Genomic DNA, 12,443 nt, shown 5'->3' with positions numbered 1-12,443 from the left:
CTTAAAAAAAATACTGAAGTCTTGACTGGAGTTCCTAAACATCTGATAAGCCTATTGAATTCATGGGGCTTCTTCACATGCTTAGAGTTTGGCTTGTGTCTAAATACTTTGCTGCAGCAGGGTCACAAGACCTCAACTCAGCTCTTGTTAAACTCAGTGGAAAGATTCCTTTTGATTTTAAGAGCAGTTGGAGGGATTTGCAGTCCGTCTTTTCTATGCTAATGCAGAGTGAGCCAGCCTTAATGCAGGAACATGTGGTATATGTTAAAAGTCGTAGAGGTTGTGAGCAGTAGCAACTTTCCACTGACAACATTTATCCAGATTGATTAAAAGATATGACTTAAAATGAGTTCCTCGATGGGTGATTCCTGACAGTGCAGTGTGGAGCTGGGCCTGGCGGGAGGGTGCCAGGGAGCCTGGGAGGATGGCTGAAGGTCATCATTTGGATTTAACAGGGAGGCAGCTGTGCTGTCACACCCTGTGTACACCTGGGAGCGTGGGGGGAACTCCTGCTGTGTGGAGCTGGCGGCAGCTGGGAAGGAAGAGCAGCATTCATCCATCTTGGAGACTGGGACTTGGCACTCATAGAGGCCAGATTTCTGGGGAAGAAACAACATGCTGAGAGTTGCTGCAACAAATGTAAAACAATCCTGTTTTGACACGTTGACATGAAGCCGGCTGAAAAAGCTTTGTTTACACTTGTCTTAAGTTACCTTGAGCAAATTATTCTGCTCTAAATTTCTACTGTTCCAGAGCTGATGGGCATCAGCAGAGGAAGTGCAACAAAGAGGTGCATCCCTGAGAGATAGGATGCATGTGTCTTTCATACTGAGAGAGCTGGGTGGGCTACAGAGAAATGAGGCAATACTGTTCCACCTTACAATTCCAGCTCCTGGAATGTTACTTCTGGGCGTTTCCTTAGCAAGAAGAACTGGAGGCAACTAAGAGAAGGCAATGCAGTTGTAAAGGGATGGTTCAGTAAAAATGATTAAAAATGAAGGTAAATGATAACTCTGTTGGGAGATATAATTACTTATGGCATTTTCAGGAAATGGATTGCAAGGAGTCTGACATGAATAATCTAAGGACATAAAAGGAGATAATTAAGCACTGGAATTGCCTGAACATTTTCATCAATATTGGGGAACAAAGAGAGGAAATTTTGTTTTGACCATTCTATTGCAATGATAGAAGTAAGAGACAGTTCCAACTGATTTAATACCATAAGTTATTAAGTAGGAATGAATGGCAAACCCCTCACTGTATTGCGTTCAAAGTGAGACTTAGAAACATTGAAAAATAGAATAAATAGGTGGACAAAGAACGATAAATGAATCAAAGTAATCTAAAGGTGGTTGATAAACATATTTCATTAAGGAATCACCTAAGTTTCAGTGAGTTCATCGCGGTAAATTTTAGAAATTTCTCCCTTTAAATAGGTTGAAGTTCAGCCTAAGGTGTTTCTTGACTCTCAGATGTGTATGCCATTCATTCAGGATAGTAATTTCCCTCGTCTATCCATACAGGACCTCAGTTCTCTTTAGAAAAAAAAAAAAAAAAAAAAAAAAAAAAAAAGTCTTCCATTTCTCAATCAGTAACCACTATTTTCTACTGTCTTTTCATTTATGACAATGTTCTTGGTCTTTTACCCTGCCCTTTCCGTAATTTCATCACTCAAGTACTTCAGCTATTTCTCAGTGTTTTATGACAGCCTAGCTCCAATTGATATAAAAATGTAAGTTAGTTTCCTTGACAATCTTCCTAAACATTTTTGTTTCAAAAAATACGATAACATATAATTTTACTATTTTTTAGTTAAGGCTGAAAATGTTCCCTTCATGAGAGTGGAACATAGGAAGGTCAAAAGATAAATGGATGTTGTCCCTTTCCTCCCAGTAACCTTGTAATACAGAAAACCTAACCCAAAATGCCATGGAAGACCTGGCACCAATGGCATCTGCTGCTTGCCTACATGTTCATCCCTACCCAACCTCTTCCATCTTTCATGGACCCCCCATACCAAGAGCCAGCATCCAATTTTTGTCCTCACTTGGTTCTTCTTCCAGCCTGCTCCTATCTACAGCTCAGGAGCCCCTGTTGCTCCATTTCCTAATTGTTTCAAGTTTCAGTTAGGTTAACAAAAACAATACAAGGTATCCGGTAACTAACAAACTCAGATGGCAATGTTGTGCAATGTTTGCTTAATTAATTACTGTGGTAAAATTATGCTGTCTATTTTGTTACCCAACTAGAAATGATAGGCTTTAAAGTTTAGAAATTTGGTTGATAAGTGGGAAGATAAAAGTAATAGTATTGCTTGCTAGAGAGGGTAATCTAAAACTGTGTGGAGTGAAGAACAGCTATGCTACATAATTGTGTGGGTTTGGAGGAGTTCAGCACTTTTATTATCCAGATGTTACGAGGCAATGAGATCCTGTTTTACTTTGAGAGAGGCAGACTTTGTTTCTCCCATCCTTTTTGTCCTGGGTGGATGTGTTACACATTCATACAGGTAAATATGCTGCAGGTAAATAAATCTCCTTAAAACACCGTGAAGATGGCAGTAGTGTTTGCCCACTTCATCCAATGGAAGCAAACAAGGGAACACAGGACTTGTCCAAAATGAGGCACAGAGACCAGTGCAAAGGTGGGGCTTAGAAACCTTTAGTCTTTGATCCACAGCCTGTGCATGTTTGGCAAGCGAAGTTTCCTTGTTAGATGTTGTAGGCATGTTTAACTTTGCCAAGAGCTTGCCATTCCTATCATACTTTTATTTACTAGTATATAATTGATTAGTATTCGTGTTTTGTAAATGTGCTCTTTTGACAATGGCAAAATGACATCTAGCTTCAATGTATATAAATGAGCTTCATTCTTCTAGTTCAAAGTGCTAGTAAACTGGGTGTGGGTGGTGTAGCTTTTTGATAAAGACACCACTGGCAAATCTGACTACTCTGAGAAGAATAACAAGCCCAATCCCAAAGTTTCTCCTGATGTTTCTGAAATCCCCAGGTGGATTTATTTACGTTTGCAATGTTTAATTCTCTCAAGGGAATGCTGACAAGTGTTCTGCTACTGAGGTAGTGTCAGTGGATTTAGAGCTAGGCTGTGGCTGTTCAGCAAGATTTGAGCTCCTGCAGCATTGTTCTACAAGGCAGATGTAGGCGCAGTGCTGTGAGCAGTTATCAATCACTACCTCCACCTTGGCAAAATTTCCTGGGAATAAATAAAGACAAGAAAAAAAAGAAATGTATATTCTCATCAGTGTTATAAGGAGTGACAAAACTAAGATAAGGAAGTTTTTTATGCTGGTTGATGTAGAGCCAGCATACTCTTGGCAAAAATCCTTTGTCTGCCCCCAGGACAGCAGGGCAGCTATATGCTGGCTAGTGAACTAGTGAAAGCAATCAAATCCACCCGTACTTGGAGCAGATACAACAGAGAGCTAGAGAAGCCACACTATGATTTATTAAAGGCACTTCGTTATGCATCTGTGTTACTGGGGCATCTTTAATTCTCTGCAGTACAGCTGACTTCTTTGAGGATGGGAGAACAATTATGCTACACATTGAACAAGAAAGGAGCTCCATCTCCTGAATTAGGGGAAAGGGGGGGAGGGGGAGAGAGGAGGGGCGGAGCAGAAAACAGGAAGGGGAAAAGTCCATTTCCAGATAAGCATGTTGAAAGGTTGAAAACAGGTAGAAGTTTGCTTTTCTGCTCAGTTTACTTATTGATAGGAACTCAGTTCTTGGCTGGTTCTGCTTCTTGGATGCGTCTGTTTAGGGTTTGCAGAATCTTTGTACTCTGCTTTTGCAAATTGTAATGTCAAATGAAGAAAATGGTAAACTATCACGATGCTCACAGGAGACAACATCTGTTACTACTTATATAATCTTTTATTCAATTCTGTCATCAGGAGTCCTCATGATTACTTCAGTGTTGTCAACATGCATGCACACTCATCCACAACAAAATGCCTGCCTATCTAGTTATTTATCATCACAGAACATTTTCTTCATGTTATTGGCACTGTGACATGATTTCTCATTCTAATAAAAAATCTCACTTTACAAGAAGAAGTGCATGTCAAGGACCTTTCTGGTCCAACGCTGTTGAAATTCCTTACTTCATCATCTGTCCAGAACTAAACTTGTTGAGGGACATGAAAAATAACAGGAAAGGTTTCTAGCGATACGCTGTTCAGAAGAGGCAGGCAAAGAAGAGTGTATACAAAGATAATCAGAGGGCTGGAGCACCTCTGCTATGAGGAAAGATTGAGGAAACTGGGCTTGTTTAGCTGGGGACACCTCATTGCAGCCTTCCGGTACTTGCGGGGAGCTTATAAGCAGGAGGAGGACCAAGTTTTTGCATAGGCACATAGTGATAGGACAAGGGGGAATGTCTTTAAACTAAAAGAGAGGTAATTTAAATTAGATATTAGGAAGAAACTCTTTACTCAGAGGTGGTGAGGTGCTGGTATAGCTGCCCAGGGAAGCTGTGGATGCCCTATCTCTGGAGGTTCTCAAGGCCAAGTTGGATGGGGCCCTGGGCAGCCTGAGCTAGGAGGGAGGAGGAGGGGCAGCCCTGTCCATGGCAGAGGGGTTGGGTCTGTGTGATTTTTAAGGTCTCTTCCAACCCAGTCAATTCTATGACTCTGTGATTCTATGATTCCATTATTCTGTGCTGATTTCCTGTTCTAAAAATAATTTTAAATCATCAGAAAATTGTGATTCCATTTATTAGAATCGCCCACTTACGAATGCACTTACGAATTTTCACTATTTTTTCTATTTTTTTTTTACTTCACGACATCAAAAGACTGACCCTGGATAGTCAAATTTTTCTGTGCTGTTTTTTCACCTAGAAACAGGAAAGAAAAGAAATCTTGCATAATGAAGAGATAGGACTGTAACTACGAAAACACTAACACTACCAAGAACTATTCAGGGAGAAGTATCGTGCATGAATTGTTCAACTCTCATTTAAACTAGAGTTAGCTAAAAATTTGTAATTGTCTGACTTTGACAAAATGTGATTTCAACTCTTGTTACTGGAGAAGAGTATGCAAGATCTTCTCACTGTAAGGTTATGACATTTTTCTAGACTAAATTCAGTGGACTGCAGGATGTATTTTGGTGCAGTTTCAAATTACTGTACATCTCCAGACAACAGTCATAAATGCAGTGATTATTGGGATGACTATTAAAAACACACAGAAGGAAACAAGCTCTTATGAACATGACAGATTTGTCTGGTTACCCTTTTTTGGCAAATGTTGTGACAGTGTCTTTTGGTTTTAATCAGGATTTTCAGAATTATACAACGCTTACAAAATCCATGCAGGTTTCTTTTATATAGGTTTCATAAGAGTAATAACATGATCCTAAATTATTTTCAGTCCTTTTTCCTTTCTTCTTTTCCTCTGTAAGTCTTCAGAGAGCTGAAAGTATCCTAATTGCTGATAAACTGCATATGATATTCATTTAGAGCCAAGACTAAAGTTTTAAAGTCTCATCCCTGAAGACAATCAATAAAATAAGAGACTGCTGTTTGCTCTTCCCACCCTGTTTTTAATTATGAAGTTTGTGTAAAAGGCAAGTTTTAATTACGCTGTGCTATATTTCTGAATAACTGTTTCAGCTACATTCTCAGGCATTGTGAATTAACGTTCTGCTGAAATCAATAATGGTGTATGACCTGGGAGCAAGACTCTGTTTTAACATATATCTGGTGCCATCTGAGATGTCCTCAAGCAGTCTGCTCAGCCTCCAGCTGCCCTTGCAGAAGGGTGCCCAGGTGCCCACCTTCCAAATGGAAGGTTCTCTATTATCTCTATGGGTTCTCTATTATACTTACAGCCCAAAGGACACTACACACCTGTGGCCAATTAGAGTTCCAGCCCTGCCTAATTTATAGCCCTTTGAAACTGGAGAGGAGAAATGAAATGTCTTCTGGGCCGTTTTTGTGGACAACTCTTGCACAGACTTTTTAATTAAATCACTTTTCCCTTCAATTTGAATCCATTTATACCTGACTAACTCTTGTTCTTATTGCTCTTTTTAAGAGCACTTAGAGGGTAAGAGCTGGCAAAAAGCCTGACCTACAATCATCATGTAATGCTATCAAAGCTGATGTATTAACTGTCTTGGTTAACCTGTAAGGTTAATAGGGCGATGCTCTTAGCTAACTATGTCATATCCTCATTAATCTACAATGCTGGAACATAGCAAAGGCTTGAGAATATTTCTCAGTACAGTGCAGAGCACATAGTAAGGATTTTCTTGCCTTCAGTGGAGCAAGAATTAATAAGCTTTAAAATTGCTATTCATCTTCTCTTATGCTAATATATTTTCCTAAAGCCTCCTCCCACTCCCTGTGTAAGTTTTAATGTTAGAATTACCAATATAAGAGGAGAGCTTTTCATGTATTTTCTGAAGATGGCTAGGACCAGCTGGCTAAAATAAAATATGGATAATTAAAAAATGCAAGAACTTCATCAAATAAATGGGAGTTTCTCCATCTCCTGGGAAATATTGAAGATTGGGATAAACTGTGAGAAATGATTTCATATCCTTTATTTCATATACTTTCCTACACTTTTGTAATATTAATATTAATTACTACAGTACTCTTTCTAAAATAAGATTATTCTTTATCTAGATTTTTGGTCTCACAGACATCCTGGAACAATAAGTTCCTAGATCAAACTATGCAACAAGATTTAATTTTTTGCTTTTTGACACAGGTGAATTAATCCCTGTTTTTATTTCATATCACAGAGAATAGAAACTTCTCTGAAGCTTTTTAAGACATAGTTTCAATCTTAGTTGTTGATCCAGTTTTGAGATCATTTTTATTTCATTGATTATTTTCTGTCCTTTTTCTCCAAGTCTCCTCTAACTGCAGGCTCCACTATTATTGTGTGCCTTATGAATGATAAGTACTCATTACATATTTCACTGCTATTTTTGACTGACCTGTGATCCAGTGTATTCCTCCTCTAGCTGAGTGGCTTACAGATTTCCACGAGACTTGGGTATTGTATTTATTCTCAGGTAGGGTTCTGGCAGAAGTGGGAAAGAATATGCAAAATAATTGTTGGAAAATTGTCACCAAACATTGCCATATGCTTTTTTTGGTCTTCACCAGATGATTTTGTCAAATCCTTGGCTATGTTCAAATATTCATGTATCCAGTTATGTATGAATGCCAGTATAACTTTGAATTGTGCATAAATAAGTATATCAGTATTTGGCAGAGAAAACTGTTTACGAAAGAGTTAATAGATGATGCATGGATAAAATTCTGCCCTTTACTTATAACTTTTTAAAAGGTAGAAATGGATGCTGGGTATCCATGGGGAGCACATAGGTAGCTCAGGAATGCAGAAGAATGGTAGCAAATCTGACTTCCAGTAGAGTCCAACTGGATGTATTTAAGCACTTGTCTTATTCATAAGCACTACACTAGCGTGCTTTATTTTCTCCATATTCTATAAATGCTCTATTTAGACCTTGCAAGTATAGTTCGACAAACATTAAATGGGGAGACTACTGGAGAACCCCTGCATTTTCAAATCCTGTTCTCTGCTATCACAGTAAGTACCTTCTTATCATGATAATAAATGGCTCAAGCTCAAAACCAAACTAGTTTTCTACCAGTTTTCATTAATTCTATAGGGCATCACTCTGGTGATAAAAACTTGTCTCTGCTTCCCTACATCATTACTTTCTTCACAGCCAGTTTTTACCCATTTGCCTGTGTTGTAGATGAGCTGAGATTACTTCTGTGAGTCCCCTGTTTACCTTTTGGCACTGACAGACAGCAGCCCTTACCTTGCTATTTAACCTCCTGCAAATGGATAAAATAATTTCTGTGACCTCCTCCCGTTTGACTGACTCTTCATTTTTTTCAGACAACTCAGTAGCTGACTCTGCACCTATTCCAGTTTGTACATCTCCTTTCTACATATGAAATGAGGCCTTAATGGGAGTTTAGACAATTCATTAACTGAAATGCCCCTTCAAGTGCATATTGGGCTTGTGTGTAGGTTTTTTGATGTGCTTTTGGTTTTGTTTTGGTTTGTTATATTTGCCTTATTTAGTAGCACAAAGCTGTCCTGAGAATAAGCAATGTATTTATTCTCACTACCATTTCAGGGAATCAGTTCAGGGTGTGTGTAGCTTGCACTTCATTCATTTCTGCTTACTTTGTTCACTATTTCAAAAGAAAAAATCTAATTCCTTCTGTAGGATATTCGTTCAGATCTTTTCCTAATGACGTTTCCTCAGTTTGGGTAATTTAAAAATTGCATTGAGCTTCCTCACCAATGAAAGCACTATAGAAAACTGATCCTCATTTGCATTATTTCCGAGTATTAAATAAATACCTCTCACAGCTTCCTGTGTGTTCTCATGTTCATTAGGAAAGAGGAATGCACACTGATGTGCCTAGTCAAAAAAATGCTGAAGACACGGCACTCCACATTGACACTACTGTCAGTGCAAATGGCTTACCAGTGTCAGTGATGTCTGAGTCATGAGCAGCTGTTCTGGAAACCATCAAAATCACTAAGCACAATATTAATACTGCTAATTTTTTTGCTTTTCATTCAGCATCTGAATGAGCCCTGCTGTAAATGTAGGAACATTGAGGGAAGCTAGGAAGGGTATTTTTTTCCCAGAGCAGTGGAGCATTAAGGAAACACAGGCAGCATTAGTGACTATTAGGTATGCCCATCAGCCTGCCTAAGCCTTGTGACAGCAGGTGACACTACACATGCATGGATTTGAACACAGCAGCAACAACAGAAGATACTTACTAAAAATAAAACTGGTTTTTGTCTCAGGAAGAGGAGTTAAATCACCCTAATTCAAGAGATGCAGCCATGCCTCTCCCCCTTGATCAAAGGTTATTTACCAGCAAGAAGGTAAGTCTGATGGTTGGAAATGGTTGCTTGCTCATTCAAGAATGCTTTCCTTGGGAAATCTTTGACCCTGCCCCCAGATAACCCTCCCTTTGCTTCAGTGTTAATCGCTGCTTCTGTACAGCCAGAGAGCAGTGCGCTTTCTGGTGTCTCCCTTAAAGAGTTTTACCCCAGCATCACAACATAGCTTCCCCAAGAACTGATAATGCAGCAGGCTGAAGGCCTTTCTCATGGTCCCCCAGTTACTGTAGCATCATCAAAATGTTCTTAATATGTTTTCATAATTATTTGCAAAGTAATCTGCACAAACTGTGAATTTTCTACAAGGTATTTCTATTTAGAATAGTTGTGAAAAGGAAAGACTTTCAGCTAAGAAAGAAAAAGAATGTGATCTGTGAACATGAAACTATGAATATTCAAGGACGTTGCTTAGGGAGACTCTAAATGATATATTCTGCTCATTCATTTACCCACCCATTCATCAGATTGCCAGGTACAAAGAATTTATAATGAATATTTGTCAGGCTTAGCCATTTTCTCCTTCCTTTGTGAATTACCTGGAAATGAATGATGGCTTTTATAACAGGTGCTCCTTTGCTGTTTCTAAGTGAAGATTAGCATGCGCCTGAGTACATGGATTATTTTTAAACTGCAAATTCCAAATATTACTGAGAGCACTACTTCAAATGTTTGAATGTTTGTATGGCAAAACCAGAGAATGTGACTGGTCCTACTTACGGAAATAAAGTTGTCTTGGTTCCAGTTTCTCTTATAATTTTTTCTTCCTCCTCACACAGGTGTCACAACATGTGGCTTATTTCCAGTTATTCTGAGGTGAGTAAATGAAAATTCACATTCTTCCTAATGAATAGTGTCAAGTAGTGGTTATACTTTGGGAGGTGAAACAGAGATTTGCAGAAAAAGCTATATGCAGAAAAATTGAGATCTAAGGAAATATGGGAATGGACTCACTCCACCAGCTTCTCTTCCAAAGAGAAGGGCTTTTAAGAGAAAGAGGTCCTTGGAAATCTCAGGATCTGGGTTTTGTAATGGAGAGTTTAAGAGTCATTAGGGAAATATTGGACGTGGGAAAAAATCCTGACTTTGACACTGAATTGCCATTGCATTTTGGTAGTCCAGTTCTCTAATGGGCATGTGCATGTCTTGATTTGAAGAAACCCCAGGAGCACTGGTCGTGTGGGGATTGCAGTAAGAAGGCAGAGATGGATGTATCATGATCCAGCCTCAATGATCAGTATTTATTACCTTCATTAAGTGCTGAACTCAGACCTGGGCAATGCCTTGATTTTTAATGATATGAATGGTTCTATTCAGAAAAAGAGTAGAAGCATACTAAGGAGAAAATGATGAGAGGACTTTTAACTTTAAACACTGTCAACTCTTTCTCCGCAGAAAAAACTTCAATTTATCATGTTATACACAGAGTTCCAATCAACAAATATTGGACAACACTTAGTTTCCTTCTCAAATGAAAGAGGAATTAGATTTATTGCCTACTTAACAGGATATTTATTTTCATCTATCCAGGTTGATACCATTTACATGTCTACGTACAGGTCAGGAAAATGATCACATGTATAATCAAACTCATTCTATTTGTTATCTCTTGTATGAGTGGTTCACAGGGTACAGGCTGGTGAAAGGCTGTTCTTTGCTTCTGTACCTTGCTTCTGCAGTGACCAGCTGAACTGAATTTTATGTCTGCTAGTGCAGCTACTCCAGGAGCCCAGTGGCAACCAAATGGGCTGCAGGACAAAAACAGACCTGCTTTTGGTTTTGCCATGATCAGTGCTATGGTCACATGCCTCCTGGAAGCTTAACAGCATGGCGTTATGAATGGAAAATAGTGTGTTTCTTTTCCGTCTCCAGCAGTAATTTTTTACATGTTTTACAGTAAGTTTCTTCCTGGTTACCATCTTATAATGGGTAGCTGAAACGTCAGTGTACAAGTGAAGTCTCTCTATCGCTTATCCTAGCCTAACAGCACATTCCATGTGACATCAGCAGCCCAGTGAGTCATGCACCGAGATACCAACAATGTGTTCTTATATCCTGGAGATCAGAAAAGCCCTACGCAGAAGACTTGGCTTGTTTTTCCTATCTTGTTATGGAAACTACGGGCTCTAATAGCATTAAACAACTATAAATGAAGTCTTTCTGCTTCTTATCAGAAGATAAACTGCCTGTTTAAAAAAGGAGTTGCCAAGCCCGAGAAAGCCTCTTAAAGACCATAGAGTGCTGATTGCTGCTTGCAGGGGAGAGATTCTGTACATAAAATATTTTAATATTGTCGCAGCAAACACCTGTGCTTCTTTTCTGGGTGAGAGTCCAATCAATGTGAGGCATCTGACACATCTGAATCTTCAGATAAGTAATGCTGCAGATTCTTGCACTTTTGCAAGAACAGAGCTGTAGATAATGAGAAGTATCTATAGCCTGTTTACAACATTAATCCTTGATAAAACACATTAAGTCGTTTTACTGAAGGTATTTAACAAAGCACTGCTTTCCTACAATTCTCATTTATTTGCATAACTTCTTGCACATCCCACTCCAGCAAGTATGAAGGATTATGACTTTCTCCTACTTGACTCTTTGATCTCCCTGATAACTTTTCCATCAGAGTGAAACGCAGCGCTTGGTTCAGATGCTCTTCCATAGCACTCAGAAATGGAAGGAGTAGGGCGTCTGCTGAGGCAGGCTGGAATAGTTCCACCCCAAAAATATTTCAGAGGGAAAAACAGGGGGAAGAGAACTTGAATGTTAGGTGTTAAGGACAACTGGCTGCCCCTCAAAATACTTGATGGTTTACTTGAGAAAATAATTGCTTGCTTATCCAAAAGTGGGCTAAGAATCTTATAAAAACAGGCTCACTCAGGAGATGTCTGGAATTTTCTATTTCACATGAAAAAAGAAAAAAGAAAAAGCCAAGAATCCTTCATATGGCATTTCAGTATTCCTGCTATTAATCTCAGCTGGAAAGGAGAAGAGCAGGGTCATGCACAAATAAAAATTTACGAGAACATTATAACAAGAGCACACTGGATCACACAGACGTGATTTAAACTTCAGAAGAAGTTTCAGGACAGGGGTAACGATTGAATTTGGGTATTACCTGAATTTCTGGTGTGCTCTGTCTCTCACTGTACGGCCCTGGAGCCGGGAACGACTGGAGACTGTGGAAGAAGGAGGTGCTCTGTTTGTGTGGGTGTCTCCATGGCAATATGGATAAGGAATTGTTAGGTCTCCTTCTCTCAAGAGATCTGCCTGATCACTCCTCTTCATAGAGAGGGTTGGTAGAAGGAATTGGGCTGGCATTCCTGCACAAAATTAAGCCCTGCTGCAGCTTCATGTACTCCATAAGCTAGCTGCAGGAGTCATTCAAGTATTTCATCAATATCTCTGACTGAGTTCTTAGATTGTACTTTCTAGTTCTCGTATACATCTGATTATAGCTCTGATGTTTCATAAATATATATTTATAACACTGGTTTCT

General features: G+C 39.1%; 1 long non-coding RNA gene across 2 annotated transcripts in view; it reads right to left on the bottom strand.

Moving 5' to 3' along the window:
• Positions 1 to 12,152, bottom strand: part of LOC122184529 — a 41,584-nt gene extending 29,432 nt beyond the window's left edge. For both annotated transcript variants that reach the window (XR_006180576.1, XR_006180577.1), the window contains exon 1: positions 12,063 to 12,152. This is a non-coding gene — a long non-coding RNA (uncharacterized LOC122184529). The remainder of the gene's footprint in view (positions 1 to 12,062) is intronic.
• Positions 12,153 to 12,443: the final 291 nt, after the last annotated feature.

Source organism: Lagopus leucura, unplaced genomic scaffold (assembly GCF_019238085.1).
Source record: "Lagopus leucura isolate 7727_CA_CO unplaced genomic scaffold, USGS_WTPT01 Super-Scaffold_73, whole genome shotgun sequence".
NCBI classification, from domain to species: Eukaryota; Metazoa; Chordata; class Aves; order Galliformes; family Phasianidae; genus Lagopus; species Lagopus leucura.
Note: the sequence above shows the minus strand (reverse complement) of the source record. Positions and strands in the feature narration are given on the sequence as shown.